Below are 20,105 nucleotides of genomic sequence, written 5' to 3'. Positions count from 1 at the left end.
ATACGTCTACGTTACCTAAGTTCAGTTTCACCAGTAGAACTATTTATAGTAACAATAGCGGTCTCGAAATTCTCTGTCTACTAAGAATGCAACTACTTGTATTAATACTACTGCACCACAGCTAATACCAGTACCAACCTGGGGTTCGATTCCCGGCGGGGTCAGGGATTTTCTGTGCCTCATGATGACTGGGTGCTGTGTGATGTCCTTAGGTTAGTTAAGTTTAAGTAGTTCTAAGTTCTAGGGGACTGATGACCATAGATGTTGTCCCATAGTGCTCAGAGCCATTTGAACCATTTTTGAACCAGTACCAACAAAACATCACAAAATTATTAGCTAAAACCAATAATTCCAGCGGCCACTGGAACACTCAACCAAGTTAAAACACTGAATGAAAATTTTCTGAAATATTTAGTTAGAAACAATAAGAAACTTCACTTGAAAACTAAAGCACGAAATTTACTAAACCATTTCAGCGCACAGAAAACTAGAAAACACAGCGAGCGAACGCTTAGTTATAAGCATATGCACTCCCTTTGTTGCTGCGTTTCGGTTAGTACGCCCTTTAGTGTTAATAAAAAAGATTCCACGTATAAAACTTGTTAATAATGCTACAGTTGCTATGCCTAAAGACAGCTACAATCTGCTCGTCTAAACTGATCAAGCACCTTGTCATAAGACCATTAGAAGTTGGCATTACGGTATGTGTTAGATATTTTGTCGCTATCCTAGAGAGATTGAATTCTAACGCACATTTAAGCACCGATAATCGTAAGTTTCATAGTTATTCACTGTACTAAACGTGTAAATCATTTAGTTCTTGTATCAAATCTCACTTAAGAGGCATTTTCGTTGTAGGTGGTACTCGTGTCATTGTGGGCATATTAAACCCACCTGCGAGATTACACTTAGGTGACAGGAGTCATCAGACACCTCCTAACATCGTGTCAGACCTCCATTCGTCCAGCGTAGTGCAGCAGTTGGATGTGGCATGGACTCAACAAGTCGTGAGAAGTCCCCCGTAGAAATGCTGAGCCATGATGCCTCCATAGGCATCCACAATTGTACTGCCGGTGCAGGATTCTGTGCACGTACTGACCTCTCGATTATGTCCCACAAATGTTCAATGGAATTCATGTCGGGCGAACTGGGTGGCTAAATCCTTCGCTCGAAAGGTCTAGGACGATCGTCAAACTAATCGCGAACAACTGTGGTGATATGACGCATCGTTGTGTGGAAACGTGAAGTCCATGAATGGTTGCAAATCGTCTCCAAGCACCCGAACATTACCATTTCCAGTCACTGACCGGCTCAGTTGGACCAGAGGACCCACTCCATTCCATGTAAACACAGACCACACCATTATGGAGCCACCACCGGTACGCACAGTGCCTTGTTGACAACTTGGGGTATGCACCACACCCAAACTATCAGTTCTTACCAATTGAATCTGCATTTATCTGACTAGACCACAGTTTTCCAGTCGACTATGGTCCAGTTTATAAGGTTGAAAGTATCTAACCAAGATTGTATCATTTTATGCTGTGAAAGTATCAGTGATAAGATTGTTCTAAATTAATTATTTAGCAAACCTGCATCTGACTGGCCGGCCGAAGTGGCCGTGCGGTTAAAGGCGCTGGAGTCTGGAACCGCAAGACCGCTACGGTCGCAGATTCGAATCCTGCCTCGGGCATGGATGTTTGTGATGTCCTTAGGTTAGTAAGGTTTAACTACTTCTAAGTTCTAGGGGACTAATGACCTCAGCAGTTGAGTCCTATAGTGCTCAGAGCCATTTCAACCATTTTTTTGCATCTGACTGCGTCTGTGAACTTCTTTCTTGCACTTCTCCATTTTGCCAGAAATGCAACATGTATTTGATTCAGCATTCAAGTTTAAGAGAATAATGCCGTTTGTGCAATAGCATTAAGATGGTACTGGAAAATTAACTTTTGGCCCTGACGTTTACTTGGTTCTTTCATTGGTGGGTAACTCTAGTTTACTACTCATTTTCATATTCAATACAAGCAAAGGATGTCGATTATGATTCAGGCTGTTAGATTTAAACACAATGTTGATCTCAATATATATTGTTAAAATTTTAAGTCATACAGAAAACCTACTGTTTCAAACATTTTCGTAGCACGAATCACTCTTACAAAAAATTTTACAAAACGCTTATTGCGTCAAACCTTGGCCACACAAATCCTAACTCTGAACATTATCTAACAAAAACCAATTTCTCTCATTTACATGCTTAAGTTTGCTCGGGGGCAGCGACCTACCTTAACGCTGTCACCACTCGTCTGCTTCCTCCGCCCACCTAGCTGCGACTCCTCCCTTAAAGCTGTCTGCACACGTCAGAGTCCTCCGGGCACCTACCTGCGACTCCTCGGTTTTTACTGCACACGCCCGGCTCTCTTAACCATCAAAGATCCTCCCACTCAAAGATATTATACTCGTTCCACCTTGCGGTTGGCAACTACCGACTATTTTCTGGAGCTACCCCGATCAGACCTTAGCCCATACCTTTCAAGGTCACGACCCAGGAGAGGCTCTGCAGGCGACGTAGTGCCGTTAGCTAAGGCACTCGCGTCTGTTATCTGCTGCCATAGCCCATTGGCTATGAAAGATTTCACCATAGAGTCCGAAGGGATACATTCGTCGTAAGTCCCATATTGATTTCTGCGGTTATTTTACCCATTGGTGTTGATATGATAGCACTGCCAACTCTACGCAAACGCTGTTGCTCTCGGGGTCGTTACGTGGAGGTCGTAGGGCCACTTTGTTGATCGTGGTGGGAGGTAATGCCTGAAATTTGGTATTCTCGGTACGCCCTTGACACTATCGGTCTCAGAATATTGAGTTCCCTACATTTCCGTACTGGAATGTCCCACGCGTCCAGCTAACATTCCGCGTTCACAGACTGGTCATTTCCGTCGTGCGGCCATAATCAAGTCGTAAACCTTTCCCCATGAATCACCTGCGTACGAATTACAGCACTGGCTTTTCCACTTTGTGGACGCGATACATTGCCATATGTATACGTGCATATCATTATCCCATGATTTTAGCCCCGTCGGTATACAAGGTGGTCCATTCATCGTGACCGGGGCAAATATATCACGAAATAAGCGTCAGACGAAGAAACTACAAGGAACGAAACTTGTCTAGCTTGAAGGGGGAAACCAGATGACGCTATGGTTGGCCCGCCAGATTACGCTGCCATACGTCAAACGGATATCAACTGCGTCTTTTTTAAATAGGAACCCCATTTTTTATTACATATTCGTCAAGTACGTAAAGAAATATGAATGTTTTAGTTGGACCACTTTTTTTGCTTCGTGATGGATGGCGCTGTAATAGTCACAAACATATGGCTCACAACGAACAGTTGGTAACAGGTAGGTTTTTTAAATTAAAATACAGAACGTAGGTACGTTTGAACATTTCATTACGGTTGTTCCAATGTGATACATGTACCTTTGTGAATTTATCATTCCTGAGAACGCATGCTGTTACAGCGTGATTACCTTAAATACCACATTAATGCAATAAATGCTCAAAATGATGTCCGTCAACCTCAATGCACTTGGCACTACGTGTAACGACATTCCTCTCAACAGCGCCCTCCGTAATGCTCGCACATGCATTGACAATACGCTGCAGCTCGTGGTCGTGCGGTAGCGTTCTCGCTTCCCACGCCCGAGTTCCCGGGTTCGATTCCCGGCGGGGTCAGGGATTTTCTCTGCCTCGTGATGACTAGGTATTCTGTGATGTCCTTTGGTTAGTTAGGTTTAACTAGTTCTAAGTTCTAGGGGACTGATGACCATAGATGTTAAGTCCCATAGTCCTCAGAGCCATTTGAACCATTTTTTTTTTTTTTTTTTTTTTTTTACATTGCGCTGGCACATGTTGTTAGGCGTTGTCGGTGGATCACGGTACCAAATATCCTTCAATTTTCCTCACAGAAAGAAATCCGGGGACGTCAGATCCGGAGATCCGGTGAACGTGCGAGCCATGGTATGTTACTTCGACAAACAGTCCACCTTTCATGAAATATGCTTTTCAATACCGCTTCAATCGCACGCGAGCTATGTGCCGGACATCCATCATGTTGGAAGTACATCGCCGTTCTGTCATGCAGTGAAACATCTTGTAGTAACATCGATAGAACATTACGCAGGAAATCAGCATACATTGCACCATTTAGATTGCCATCGATAGAATGGGGGCCAATTATTCTTCCTCCCATAATTCCGGACCATACATTAACCCGCCAAGGTTCCTGATGTTCCACTTGTCGCAGCCACCGTGTATTTTACGTTGCCCAATAGTGCATATTATGCCGGTATACGTTACCACTGTTGGTGAATGACGCTTCGTCGCTAAATAGAACGCGTGCAAAACATCTGTCATCGTCCCGTAATTTCTCTTGTGCCCAGTGGCAGAACTGTACACGACGTCCAAAATCATCACCATGCAATTCCTGGTGCATAGAAATATGGTACGGGTGCAATCGATGTTGATGTAGCATACTCAGCACCGACGTTTTTGAGATTCCCGATTCTCGCGCAGTTTGTGTGCTACTGATGTGCGGATTAGCTGCGACAGGAGCCAAAACACCTACTTGGGCATCATCATTTGTTGCAGGTCGCGTTTGACGTTTCACATGTGGCTGAACACTTTCTGCTTTCTTAAATAACGTAACAATCCGGCGAATGGTCCGGACACTTGGATGATGTCCAGGATACCTACTAGCATACATAGCACACGCCCATTGGGAATTTTGATGACAATAGCCATACGTCAACACGATATCGACCTTTTCCGCAATCGGTAAGCGGTCCATTTTAACACGGGTAATGTATCACGAATCAAATACCGTCCGCACTGGCGGAATGTTACGTGATACCACGTACTTATACGCTTGTGACTACTACAGTGCCATTAATCACAAAGCGAAAAAAGTGGTCCAACTAAAACGTTCATATTTCTTTACGTATTACACGAATATGTAATAAAAAATGGGGGTTCCTATTTAAAAAACGCAATTGATATCTGTCTGAGCTATAGCAGCGCCATCTAGCGGGCCTACTATAGCGCCATCTGGATTCTCCCTTCAAGCTAGACGAGTTTCGTTCTTTGTAGTTTTTTCGTTTGATGCTTATTTCGTGAGATATTTGGACCCGTCACCCTGTATAATAACTCAGCGAAATCTGCCTATAAACAATTTCGGAGCAGTATTAGGTGGGGAAGGCACGGAGGGTTGGGTAAGTCAGCTTTGTCAGGGACACTGGACCACCTTGGTACAGATCTGGCCGTTCGCAATCTGCCGTGTGTTTATCGTCGCCGTAAACTGAAGCTGCGGTATACAGCGGCTATCCGTGTCGCCACTGCGCATGTGCGTAGTGCCCGTGGTGGAATACACTCGGCCGCGGCTGTAGGTCTTAAAAAGACAGCTCGGGGGCGTTTCCCAACTAGGCTTCGCCACCGCTGTTCCAGTGGTGGTCTATCGCCACATCTTTACTGCCGCAAACAGCGGACTGCCACCGCACCGAGCTGTGCTCGGGCGAGGCGGTGGGTTCCATCTGCTGCGCTGCACTTCCGAGATGCTCCCGCGATAGTGTTTATGGGTATTACCGAGGGAACAACGGGGCGCCTTAGCGAAGCGAGACGTGCCCTTCGACAGAGCTTGTGTTCTCATAGAGCAGCGGCGGAGAGCACCGCAGTCACCTTGGGTTCAGCCTCCATTTCACGTGGTCGCATGGACAAAAACGCTGAAAGTTTTACTATGGAAAGATTAGAGATATTTTGATCACTTACCCTGTAAAAAAAAAAGAAACGAAACATCATCACTCGGAAGATTTCTGAATAACTTGAGGCACTGATTCATGTTTAGAGCATGCTTTTAGTTTACCATGTTATTGTTGTTGTTGTGGTCTTCAGTCCAGAGACTGGTTTGATGCAGCTTTCCATGCTACTCTATCCTGTGCAAGCTTCTTCATCTCCCAGTACTTACTGCAACCTATATCCTTCTGAGTCTGTTTAGTGTATTCATCTCTTGGTCTCCCTATACGATTTTTACCCTCCACTCTCCACTCCAATACTAAATTGGTGATCCCTTGATGCCTCAGAATATGCCCTACCAACCGATCCCTTCTTCTAGTCAAGATGCGCCACAAACTCCTCTCCAGTTCTGTTCAATACGTCCTTATTAGTTATGTGGTCTACCCATCCAATCTTCAGCATTCTTCTGTAGCACCACATTTCGAAAGCTTCTATTCTCTTCTTGCCGAAACTATTAATCGTCCACGTTTCAATTCCACACATGGCTACACTCCATACAAATACTTTCAGAAACGAATTCCTGACACTTAAATCTATACTCGATGTTAACAAATTTCTCTTCTTCAGAAACGCTTTCCTTGCCATTGCCAGTCTACGTCTTATATCCTCTCTACTTCGACCATCATCATTATCAGTTGTTTTGCTCCCCAAATAGCAAAACTCATTTACTACTTTAAGTGTCTCATTTCCTAATCTAAATCCCGCAGCAATACCCGATTTAATTCGACTACATTCCATTATCCTCGTTTTGCTTTTGTTTATGTTCATCTTATATCCTCCATTCATGACACTGCATTCCGTTCAGCTGCTCTTCCAGGTCCTTTGCTGTCTCTGACAGAATTACAATGTCATCGACGAACCTCAAATTTTTTATTTCTTCTCCACGGATTTTAATTCCTATCCCGAATTTTTCTTTTGTTTCCTTTACTGCTTGCTCAATACACAGATTGAATAACATCGGGGAGAGGCTACAACCCTGTCTCACTCCCTTCCTAACCATTGCTTCCCTTTCATACCCCTCGACTCTTGTAGCTGCCATCTGGTTTCTGTGCAAATTGTAAATAGCCTTTCGCTGCTTGTATTTTACCCCTGCCACCTTCAGAATTTGAAAGAGAGTATTACAGTCAACATTGTCAAAACTTTATCTGTGTATACAAATGCGAGAAACGTAGGTTTGCCTTTCCGTAATCTATTTTCTAAGATAAGTCGTAGTGTCAGTATTGCCTCACGTGTTCCAACATTGCTACGGAATCCAAACTGATCTTCCCCGAGGTCGGCTTCTACCAGTTCTTCCATTCGTCTGTAAAGAATTTGTGTTAGTTTTTTGCAGCCGTGACTTATTAAACTGATAGTTCGGTAATTTTCATATCTGTCAACACCTGCTTTCTTTGGTATTGGAATTATTATATTCTTCTTGAAGTCTGAGGGTATTTCGCCTGTATCATACATCTTGCTCACCAGATGGTAGAGTTTTGTTAGGCCTGGCTCTCCCATGGCTGTCTGTAGTTCTAATGGAATGTTGTCTACTCCCGGGGCCTTGTTGAGTATACCATGCTCATCTACACTGAAGGAAACAAGTTATAACACCAGGATCTGGAAGAAGATGTAGAGTCACATAGGAGTGGCGCTACTATCCCTATTATGAAGATGCAAATCAGGTCAGCTTTAAATACAAGCTGTAACGGATGTGAGCCTTAGTTACCTTTGACCCTGGACGCGATGAGCTGACGTTAGTCAAGAATGCATTGAAAATGCTAAATACGCCGTTATCGACACCTCACTGAGGTTGAACGAGGCCGTCTTATGGGGCTACGAGAACATGAATGTCCCTTCCGCAGTGCTGCAGAAACACTAGGCAGAGACGTATCCATTGTTCATTTTGAAATTACAATGAAATCCTAAGCATTAGATGCTTACAGCCGTTGATAAATATCAACGGGGAAATGACCGAAATACCAGATACCATAGTCATACAGATAAGGCTTACCGGCCAATGACCTTCTTCAGTGCAGATGCGCTCACATTGCTCAATCTTACGGGAATCGGTAGATTGACAGACGTAAGTAATGAGTATAGCAGGCAGGGGCACTACAATTGTAGTGTGTCGACAGAATATTCGAAATGTGGGTCTTACAGGAAGTGTGCGACATAGTCGCACTGTCCTCTGTGTCGTCGAGGGCTCAGTCGGATAGAGCATCTGCCATGTAAGCAGGAGGTCCTGATGAGTAGTGCTGCAGTTAGCGTTGATGCTGTTTGTAGGTTTCCGCCCCCTGTTGGAGGCCAGACGGTATCGTTTAGTTGGCATGGTTGCGGTTGTTTGTCTTCCTCTCGTGTTGACTGGCGCCACTCTGTTTCGAAAGTGTTGCCTGTCTGCTAGTGGCAGCAGCGGTGGTTATCGATATGTAATAACTGTTGCCCTATCTTGGGGGCGACGTCGTTTTTCCGGGTCGTGTGAGATAGCGAGTTCCGTTGGGGACTCAGGAGGAGCCAGGTCCGCGCAGTGCCAGAACACGCCAGGAGTGCTGGCGGTACACATGGACTGCCGGATGGAAGGGCTGTGGTCACGAGGGTGTACGATCTCGTCGTGAACCGAATCCAGCAAGCTTTAAGATGAGTGTATTTCAACCCAAGTAGTGTAACCTCCACCATTGTGATGTCTCGCCATTCTCCAGTGACATGGGTTCTTGTTGCTGCTCGTAGTGTCGCTGAGGCGAAGAGCAGCGAGTGGAGTGCTTGGGGAAGGCGGATCTGCCTAGCTTTTCTCGACTTCTTATTACTATTTACTGCGTTCGACTTGTTACAATTTGTTAAGTTCAACAAGCGGGAATTTTTATTGCCTGGTGGCCACTAACGCCCCAGTTACCTGCCCTGGGGGCCAGTTGATGATTCTTCTACTCTGGTGGTAGTGATTTCTTTCTCATTCCGGGCGCTCTAAGCACAGTATTCTGCGGACGTAGTACAGATCGCCGGTTCCGGCTTTGGCGCATTGTTCCATCGCTGCATTTGGTTTATCGGATGTCAGGTATCTTCAGCAAGATTTTCATTAGTCATTCGTTACACTTCCATTAGTCTGAGTTACCATTTTGTGAAGTGAATGCAACTCTTGGGTGCCTATCTCATCGCTCGCGAAAGTATTTGTTGCCGGACCTCCTCAGAGGTCGATTTCTGGAGTACCATCTGTGGCTCCTTGCTTCTTGTAAGACAAGTGTGTTCTAAAAGCAGGTCTGATGGCCAGTACTTCAGTGTTACGCTCCTTCAGTCGACGCCTTCTGCGGGTATAATCTGCCTCAGAACCCTTTTAGGAACTTAGGTACTGGTCCTTTAGTTTAATTGCTGTATTATTTATTACAATACCTTGTAATGCCTATATTAGATGTCATATAGGTCTCGTTAATAGTTCTGGTCGCCTTCTGGAATAAATTTAGCAGTGTAGTGTACAGTGGATGTTAAGAGTTGTGTTACGATGTTTACCATCATCTTATTTCACCCGTTTGGTGATCAGTTGCTTTGTTTTAAATTAACCTTTGCTATTGTAGTTGCTGTTTTACAGCAGGTTTCTAAATTTTTTGTATTATTGCCGTTCCTGGCGTGTAAGTCCTTGAGCCGTGATTGTGGTCATTTGCCTTAAAATTCTAATTTGGTATTTGTATTTACGCAGTAAGCCTTTAAACCTTATTCACTGCTATTCCTGGCGTCTGGTGCCTTCTGCTGTGTTTGTGGCGACTTGCCTTTAATATTTCAATACCTGTAAGTTGTAAGCTGCAGCGAGTTTTAAACAGTTCTTAATTTTTTGCCATTCCTGGCGTTTAAGGCCTTTTGCCCAGATCACAGTGGCTTGCTTTTAAAACATTACCTGCTGTACCTGTATTTAATGCTGATTTTCTAAATTGTAACTCACTGAAAACACTATTATTTACACTTCATTAATAACGTGTGGCATTTTTATTTATTGTCGAGTCTGGAATAAATTGTGTGTAACTGTAAAAGGCATCCCGGTTCGAGTCCCGGTCGGGGTATACATTTTCAACTGTAGCCGATGATATTTATCGACGCTTGTAAGCAGCTAATAGTCTACAAATGATTTTGATTTCATTCTTCGAGAGCTGCAAGATAACCAATGGTATCTGTTGTTTCGGACATGTCCGACATCTCCGAAAGAACAGAAACCATCTTCATATTACATAAACGAAGACAGTAACTTGTTCTCGAAACAACAGTTACTGTTGATGACCGTGCAGCTTTTCCCTGGAATAAATGATGACTAACTGAAAACGTCAGCTGCCGACAGGTGTTGTTGTTATACCTCGATGTGGACAGGTGAAAATGTGTGCCCCGACCGGGACTCGAACCCGGGATCTCCTGCTTACATGGCAGACGCTCTATCCATTTGAGCCACCGAGGACACAGATGAATAGCGCGACTGCAGGGACTTATACCGTGCACGCTTCCCGTGAGGCCCATATTCCCAATTGTCCACAATTCTATATATGTATTGTACCTTATAGACATTTGCCCACCCACTCATTACTCGCGCACGCTTTGGCGATTCCCGTAAGAGTTTGGGCATATCAACAACAACTGTCGGCAGCTGAGGTTTTCAGTTAGTCATCATTTATTCCAGGGAAAAGCTGCACGGTCATCAACAGTAACTGTTCTTTCGAGAAGAAGTTACTGTCTTCGTATATATAGTTAAGGGCTACCCAGCCATTGACCTTCGTCTGTGCGAATGCGCACAGGTTGCCCAAACTCTTACGGGAATCGCCAAAGCGTGCGCGAGTAATGCGTGGGTGGGTAAATGTCTATAAGGTACAATACATATACAGAATTGTGGACAGTTGGGAATGTGAGTCTCACGGGAAGCGTGCAAGGGATAAGTCCCTGCAGTCGCGCTATTCATCTGTGTCCTCGGTGGCTCAGATCGATAGAGCGTCTGCCATGTAAGCAGGAGATCCCGGGTTCGAGTCTCGGTCGGAGCACACATTTTCAGCTGTCCACATCGAGGTATATCAACAACACCTGTCGGCAGCTGAGGGTTTCAGTTAGTCATCATTCATCTGCATATTGTTCAAGTTTGGTGGCAGCGGTGGTCACGCGAATGTACGGTGACAAGAAGACGGGGCTCCGGACGGCCACGTGGCACTACCGAGAGGGAAGACCAGCGTCATCGGTGTATGGCTCTGGCGCATCGTACTGCATCTGCAGACCCAGTTTGAGCAGCAGTTGGCACCACAGTGACACAACCATTACAAATCGGTTACGTCAAGATGACATCCGAGTCAGGAACATTGTAGTATACATTCCACTAACCCCAAAAAACAAAACACTGTACGATACATTCCACTGACCCCAAACCACCGCCAACTGCAGCTTCACGGGTGTCAAGTGAGAGCTGATTGGAGAGCGGGATTGAAGTCTGTTGTGTTTTGCATTTAAAAGCTCGTTCTGCCTCGGTGTCAGTGATGGCCGCACGTTGGGTTGTAGGAGGCCAGCGGAGAACCTGCAACCAATCATTCTGTATGCTACACACACTGCACCTACACCTGGAGTTATGGTCAGCGGTGCCATTTCGTACGACGCCTGGAGCACTCCCGTGGTTATTCCACGCACCCTGACAGCAAATTTGTATGTCTGTCTGCTGATTCGACCGTTCATGCACTGCTTCACGGTAAATGGTGGCAGCCAAAACAGTTGCAGGATAAAGATTTATTAAAATACTTGACCAAGGTTTCGGTATATATAAATATACCTTTATCAGAAGTAAAAAATCTAAAATTACATCCTGCAATGGAGATTAATAAAATAATTGTGTCAAAGGCGTCGACAATAGTTAAGACATCATCTCCATTTGTACAACACGATTATGGAATGGTTCAAATGGCTCTGAGCACTATGGGACTCAACTTCTGAGGTCATTAGTCCCCTAGAACTTAGAACTAGTTAAACCTAACTAACGTAAGGAAATCACACACATCCATGCCCGAGGCAGGATTCGAACCTGCGGCCGTAGCGGTCTCGCGGTTCCAGACTGCAGCGCCTAGAACCGCACGGCCACTTCGGCTGGCATGATTATGGACACAGGGTCAATGCAAACACAGTTTAGCACCAGTACATCGCCTATGAACTATCGTGACTAGAGTGTGTACACACTTTCGTCACGATATTTCATAGGCGATGTACTGGTGCTAAACTGTGTTCGCATTGACCCTGTGTCCATAATCATGTTGTGCAAATGAAGATGATGTCTTAACTATTGATGACGCCTTTGGCACAATTGTTTTGTTAATCTCCATTGCAGGATGTAATTTTAGATTTTTTACTTCTGATGAAGGTATATTTATATATACCGAAATCTTGGTCAAGTATTTTAATAAATCTTTATCCTGTAACTGTTTTGGCTGCCATCGTTTATCGTGAAGAATTTCAACAGTTGCTGTTTCAGCCATGTTTAAAATCTTGAAATTCATGAACTGCATTGGCGGGATGTCTTCCAACAGGATAACGCTCGCCTACGTATCGCTGTTGTAGCCCAACATGCTTTACAGAGTCTCAACACGTTGGCTTGGCGTGCTGCATCACCGGATCTGTCTCCAGTCGAGCACATATGGAATATCATCGAACGAATACTCCAGAGTCATTAGCAAACACCATTAACCGTCCCATTATTGACCGTCTAAGTACGAACCGTGTTTTTTTAAGTAAGTAACGTTTTGAAATTAAAAAAGACGTGCGAAGATATCTCAGTAATTTTATTTTTACATGAAAGCCAGTACCTTAATCTACTTTTCTACATAATTTCCGTCAATATTGAGGCCATTGTCACAACGTTGTACAAGTTTCTGAATACCCTCCTCATACAAGTCTGCTGCCTTACTTGTTAGCCACTGCATCACCACTGTTTTGACTTCGTCATCGTCTTGGAGACGCTGACCGCCAGGCGTTTCTTCAAGTGCAGGGACAGATGGTAGTCACTGGGCGCAAGATCGGGGCTGTACGGAGGATGATCTAGAGTTTCCCATCGAAAAGATGTGATGATATCTTTGGTCTGATTCGCCACATGCGGACGGCCATTGTCTTGCAGCAAAACGATGCCCTTGCTCAACTTCCATGGACTGTTGCTTTGATTCTGGAGTCACGTAGGCCACCCTTGTTTCATCGACCGTAATAATTTGGCTTAAGAAATCATCACCGTCGTTGTGGTACCGCTCAAGGAAAGTAAATGCTAAACGTTTCGTTTTGTGCACATCCGTCAACATTTTCGGTACCCAACGTGCGCACCATTTTCGGTAATTCAAGTGCTCGGTCACAATGCCATACAAAACACTACGAGAAACATTAGGGAAGTCATCCCGCAAGGAGGAAATCGTAAGGCGTCTGTTTTCCGTCACCTTATTGTCCACTTCCTGCACCAAACTTTCATTAACGACCGAAGGACGCGCACTCCGTTGTTCATCGTGCACATTTGTGCTGCCATCTTTAAATTCTCTCACCCACTTTCTTACCATTCCATCACGGATAATGTTTTCTCCGTAAACTGCACAGACCTCACGATGAATATCGATCGCTTTTAGGCCTTTAGCACTAAGAAATCTTGTAACAGCCCGTACTTCAGAGTCGGCGGGACTCACCATTATCGGAGGCATCTTAAACACTCAGTACACAACTTTAAACAAGGAAGAATCAGACTGTAATGCCGTGAGTGCGTAGATTAAGGTACAGGCTTTCAGGTAAAACTAAAAGTATTGGGATATCTTAGCACGTCCTTTTTCATTTCGAATCGGTACTTACTTAAAAAACACGGCCCGTACAACTGTCATGAATTCCATCCTACAAACTGACATTCGGCATGCGCGTTTGCACATTCTGGCGGTTTCACCAGTTATTAATGTACCAGCATTTCGCATTCGCAATGGCTTGTCTTGTCCTTACACTAACCTGAGATCTTGCAATCACCTAAATGCTTTACCTACACGTATGTATAGTCAGAATTTCATTACTCTACATCAATAATTTTTTGGTATTGCGTTTTTTCCATCAGTGTATTTCATCAACAATAAGGAACACACGCACAACTTTCACAACTTGGGAGGTCCTTCAGTCCCAGTGTAATCTAAAGCATTATGGTAATATACACAGCAAATTTCACCAACTGCATTACGAATGATGACAGGCGAAAACTATACTAAGAAGTCTTCATAAGATAGCGCGTCTACTGTCGATGATGTAACAAGAACCTGCAGCATTAAGAACCAGTACAAAAGATGGATAATTAAGGTGTCCACGTAACTATAGACGCCCGACGAAGAAAGTCAAAGACGTATTTTCATTCGGAACTAAGATCTACACAGCGTCTAATAAGTTACCCATGATATGCTGCTAGTATTGCTTGCAAACAACAACAGAACTAAAAATATCCATTTTCTATTCTCTATTGACCTGTAACTCTAGCCTGAACAAAGACAAATTAATTACTAGTGTTACGAGTAACGTAGACTGTTACGTATCTATGTTGACGGATTTTTTAAGACGCTAGCATGCCAGGAAACTCATTATTGATTATGTCCGTAAGAATTTGTTTGGGTGAGAAAAGTATTCGTGACGTATGTGTACTTATGGATGGTCTGAGACTCACGAATAAAACTGGACGACTGCGATGGCAGAAACGGTTCATTAATTCGCAGCCAGGACCCACATCGTCCACAGCTAAACAAACGGCCCCTGCCTTAACAGAAGCAGTAATCTATTCAGCGGCAGAGAAAATCCATTGCAGGTTCTCTTCCGACCGCTGATTAAAAAAATACCTACCACCTCCGCTGGTCGCTGTTCCCAGTTCCGTTGCGGGGCACGGAAGGAAAAGAAGGGTGAAAGGATAAAGAAATAAAGGGCTAAAAATCAACAGCTTCTCGTCTGCAGCCTAGTTCCATCTTGGCTAGACCGTCAGCTATTCTAGATAAGGCTGCTGCCGGCGAGGAGAAACTGCGTATTTTAATTGCCGAAACTTTCGCATTACCTAAATTGCAAAATGTTTCCTCTTTAGCGGAAAGAGCAATAATTAAAAGTAAAACTTTGGAGGAGAGGAGGGTGGCCCGGCCCCTGCGCGAAACCGTGCAGTCATTGTATTAACAGTTCATAAAGCGAGGCGGCCGCGGCGGGAATTTATTGCTCGCGAGGTTGGTACGCTAGCTTTCCGCAGCCCCACACCACGTCGCCCGCCGACACTTTAACCTTCTTCCGCCACGGCGGTTACCCTGCCCACCGAGTTCGCTCTCGCCTCGGCCCTCCCTCGCCGTGCGACGGGCTTTTTAATGGCGATTCATTAAAACGGTGAAATATGATTACTAGCCATAAACCAGGCGGCGCGCGCATGCGCGTACAGCGACACGGCTGGCGACAGTTAACGATGGTGTCGCACCCAGCGGCGTCGAGTGGAACCAGGGAGCGCTTGTGTTAGCTAGTGCAATCGAGCGAGCAGCCAAGGGGCACGAACGCGTTACTAGTATACAACTTGACAGTACACCTTTTACTATGATCTGATCGAGAAATTTAATTTGAAAAATGATTTAATTAAGTCGAGCGAATTATGCGACTAAGATATGAAGATAACCCTTGTGAGTTCGCTTGTGAAAGAGCTTAGCGCTCTTTGCATTGCGGCGTTTACTCCTCGAAATGATAGTTGACGAAGATGAAATTGTAATAGACTAACTTCTGTTTTAGAACTAGACCGTCGGTAGATTTTATTACGACTAGATCCAATTTTATAGTTGAGGCATTGTTAGCAGTCGCAATTACGGAATTTCCTTTACATGTTGACTTTGTGTCATTGCTGTGAGTTACTAAACAGAGAATTTGCATGGGACGGATAGCGAAAAGATGTACTGCTTATTTAAGAATGAAATTTGACTAATATTCAAAAGTAAAGTTCACTTTATGATTCTGTACGTCAACCCTTATGATTCTCAGATCCTAGGCCGATTCCTACACTCATGCCCATAAATTAAGTATAATGCTGATACATGGCGAAACAACGCTCTGGTGGGCGGTTTGTGGGTGTAACTCACCTCGGGGTATGACCATGCGGTGCATCTGACATGCGGTCGTCGCACGGTGGCGCTGGCAGCAGTCCACACACGCAGAGGTGTGTTGGTGCATGTCGGAGTACGGTGCAGCGAGTAAGTGTGCAGACGTTTTCAGAAGTGCTAATGATGACTGTGTGTTGAAAATGGCTCAAAGAACACATATTTATGACGTTTTGAGGGGTAGAATACTGGGGCGACTGGAAGCTGGTCAAACACAGCAGGCCGTAGCATGGGCCCTCCGTGTGCCACAAAGTGTGATCTCACGATAATGGCAACGATTCAAGCAGACAGGAAACGTGTCCAGGCGCTACAGTACGGGACGTCCACAGTGTACAACACCACAAGAATACCGATATCTCACCACCAGTGCCCGCAGACGGCCACGGAGTACTGCAGGTAGCCTTGCTCGGGACCTTACCGCAGCCACTGGAACAGTTGTCTCCAGACAGACAGTCTACAGACGACTGAACAGACATGGTTTACTCACCCGGAGACCTGCAAGTTGCATTCCACTGACCCCTGGTCACAGGAGAGCCCCTAAAGCAGTACATTTTTATTGGAACAGTGGTCTCAGGTTATGTTCACGGATGAATCTAGCTATAGCCTGAACAGTGATTCTCTCCGGATTTTTATCTGGCGTGAACCAGGAACCAGATACCAATCCCTTGTTGTTGTTGTGACTGGTTTGATGCGGCTCCCCATGCTACTCTATCCTGTGCAAGGTTCTTCATCTCCCAGTGCCTACTGCAACCTACATCCTTCTGAATCAGTGCTTGCCTGTTCGTTAAAACAGGAAGACATACAGGCAGCCGTATGAACACGTCTGTTGCAATATTGGAAGACGTAGAGGAAAGAGGAAAGAGGAAAACGTGGTCACCGAAAATCCACACACGTTATTATAGTATGTGAACGTATGCATGTGTGTTCCACATCTCCTTCAATACCACTGCATCGATTTCAACCAAACTGTGTACACGTATCACTAAGCGTCATTAAATAATCGTTGTGGAAGTTAAAACCAACTACCTCTCAAAGGGGTAGGGGTGGTAGTGAAAAGGAATCTTAGCCCATGAGGCACAAACACAGACTATTCAACCAGTATTTGTGAATGAGAGCACTAGTAACTTGAAACATGCTTTATACATAAGTTCAAACCTATACGACGCTTTTTCTCGTTTATAGCACTCATAAAATGATTGAAATCTGGTTTCACAGGACAGAACGGATCAGGTTATGGTTGTGGAGAGGAGCCAAGATCAATTACTGTCAGTTGCACAAAACACACAAATTTTATTTTCCTAAAACATTCAATCACACATGCCCTTGAAAGCATTCAAACCAATACGTCTGAAGGCTCGAACACAAGTTATTAAAATTGCCTTAGTTGCAAAATTTTACATTAAAAAAAATGGTTCAAATGGCTCTGAGCACTATGCGACTTAACTTCTGAGGTCATCAGTCGCCTAGCACTTAGAACTAATTAAACCTAACTAACCTAAGGACATCACACACATCCATGCCCGAGGCAGGATTCGAACCTGCGACCGCAGCGGTCGCGCGGTTCGGGACTGTAGCGCCTATAACCGCACGGCCACACCGGCCGGCTTTTACATAAAACTCAGCTAAGGGCCACATACTGAACATAGAACAACTGACGGCTTAAGGCCTGGATAACGAGATTTTGCAACAGAGCAAAATTCCCTTTAAAAAAAAAATGTTCAAAGAAGAAGATTCAAAGTTTTAACTTAAGACGTCTGAACGCCTTATTTAAAAATTAAAACAAACTAAATTAATAGGCGACTGAAGGCCTCGCACCGTACTTGAGACAAAAATCACAATAGAAAAACAACAGAACAGTGGTGCTCAGAAGTGTTCCAAGGGTCGGCCCGAGGAGGTAACTCTAACCTAAGGTTAGGTGAGACGTGCAGCCAATAGTAAGACTAAATAATCGGATGGAAACCCAACCCAGGGTCGCCTGAAGGAACGACCAACAACCTAATCAATTCCCTTCCGCCCGACTAATGGCACGAGAAAGGAAAATATCAGGCGAGGACGAAGATACCAGCAACACTACGTCTTCAAAATTGGCGTCTAAAAACAGCCACTCAGAAATATTAGCAACACCAAAGGCTGTCAAATTACGCGCGGCACGGACAGCATTAACAAAGCGAGGACAAACACACTGCGGAACACTACGCTAATGCCCTCGCCGCGGAGACTTCCTCGCTGCACTGTCCCAACCGACCAACTGCCTACTCCAGTACGCAGACCGCATTAACGTAACTGCTGAGTCGAAATTACACAAGCTAGACAAAGTTCCACGAAGACACTTCGACACGAACTCGAACAATCATAAAGCACGGCGTCGGATGTTGCCTTTAGCATCCCTAGAGATGTCGGTCAATCACGATACACATGCGACTTCAGGTAACCCCAAAGTCAATAATCGCACGGACTGAGGTCTGGGGAACAACCAGGACACGTCGACACACACACAGAACCCAAAGCGGTCGGCGACCAAATATACGTCGTCCGATGAGACGACCGACCGAACGACCAACGAAATTCGTCCGCACTCAAGTCATATGTGTCAGCAACAGTAGGGCGAGTCCTGGCCGTCCGGACCTCACTGGAGCTCCATCCCGATTCAACTCCATGTCCATTCGGAACTCGGAGACACGGAGACCCGGACACACTGGATCGGACCCAACCACGCACAAGTAACACTTGCCCATTGGCCACCCGACATCTCCACACAAGGAAGGAACCGACCCACGTCCGGCAAGATGACCAACTAACGAGGCGCAGAAACGGTCAAAAGACCAAATACACATCGCCCAATGAGACCACCGACCGAACGACCAACTAACGGTCGTTCCCGCTCCAGTCTCCTTCCGTCGGACAGTGCACGTGTGTGTCTCAAGCGGTCAGCGAGTACTGGCTGTGCGGACCTCCCTGGCGCTGCATCCCCACTCAACTCACGGCACACCACGACCCGGCAATACTAGCGGTCGCTCCAAAGATAGTACTACAGGGCTCTTATTGATAGCGCTGCTGCTGCCACTCACTGGCAGGCAGACGAGCAACTTAGTGACGCCAGTAAATCGAATAAGAAACGGGACGGCAGTACCGCAAAGACAAGATGTCAAGTTATAAACAACATGGACAGGAGCCACGCACGGCTCAATGACGGAAGGTTCAAATTTTAATCGCTTACTAGATTTTCGCTGTTAATGCAGCAACACTGTCGCAGCTGGCACGACCTCTTGACGTTTTAATTTATCACTTCTGTACTACTAAACGTATTCGAGACACATTTTGTAGGCATTAGCCACTTACAGCAATGACTGTACCTGCAAAATTATACTATTGTAGGACACTTTATTCAGGAGATATGCCATTGAGATGTAAGAAAAACTACCGCATCTTGGATGCCGCTTAAATTCCGTACTTGCGATACATTTCTGAGACAGTATCCACATACGCTGCTGAATGCACTTACTAAATTATAGCATTGTACAATAAATAACGGGTGATCAAAAAGTCAGTATAAATTTGAAAACTGAGTAAATCACGGAATAATGTAGATAGAGAGGTAAAAATTGACACACATGCTTGGAATGACATGGGGTTTTATTAGAACCAAAAAAAATACGAAAGTTCAAAAAATGTCCGAAAGATGGCGCTTCATCTGATCAGAATAGCAATAATTAGCATAACAAAGTAAGCCAAAGCAAAGATGATGTTCTTAACAGGAAATGCTCAATGTGTCCACCATGATTCCTCAACAATAGCTGTAGTCGCGGAATAATGTTGTGAACAGCACTGTAAACATGTCCGGAGTTATGGTGAGGCATTGGCGTCGGATGTTGCCTTTAGCATCCCTAGAGATGTCGGTCGATCACGATACACTTGCGACTTCAGGTAACCCCAAAGTCAATAATCGCACGGACTGAGGTCTGGGGACCGGGGAGGTCAAGCTCGAGAAAAGTGCCGGTTGAGCACACGATCATCACCGAACGACGCACGCAAGAGATCTTTCACGCGTCTAGCAGTATGGGGTGGAGCGCCATCCTGCATAAACATCGTAAGTTCCAGCAGGTGTTTATCAGCCAGGCTGGGGATGATGCGATTCTGTAACATATCGGCGTACCTCTCACCCGTCACGGTAGCAGTTACAAAGCC

The 20,105-nt window shown here is 45.0% G+C and overlaps 1 protein-coding gene and 1 non-coding gene across 2 annotated transcripts in view; both read right to left on the bottom strand.

Moving 5' to 3' along the window:
• The window catches only part of LOC124712144 (TWiK family of potassium channels protein 18), a 1,284,422-nt gene that overhangs the window by 561,512 nt on the left and 702,805 nt on the right, over positions 1 to 20,105 (bottom strand). The gene's annotated exons all lie outside the window — the stretch shown is intronic.
• On the bottom strand, positions 10,176 to 10,249 carry Trnat-ugu. Its single transcript has one exon. It is a non-coding gene; the product is annotated as a tRNA-Thr (tRNA).

This window comes from Schistocerca piceifrons, chromosome 8, assembly GCF_021461385.2.
Source record: "Schistocerca piceifrons isolate TAMUIC-IGC-003096 chromosome 8, iqSchPice1.1, whole genome shotgun sequence".
NCBI classification, from domain to species: Eukaryota; Metazoa; Arthropoda; class Insecta; order Orthoptera; family Acrididae; genus Schistocerca; species Schistocerca piceifrons.
Note: the sequence above shows the minus strand (reverse complement) of the source record. Positions and strands in the feature narration are given on the sequence as shown.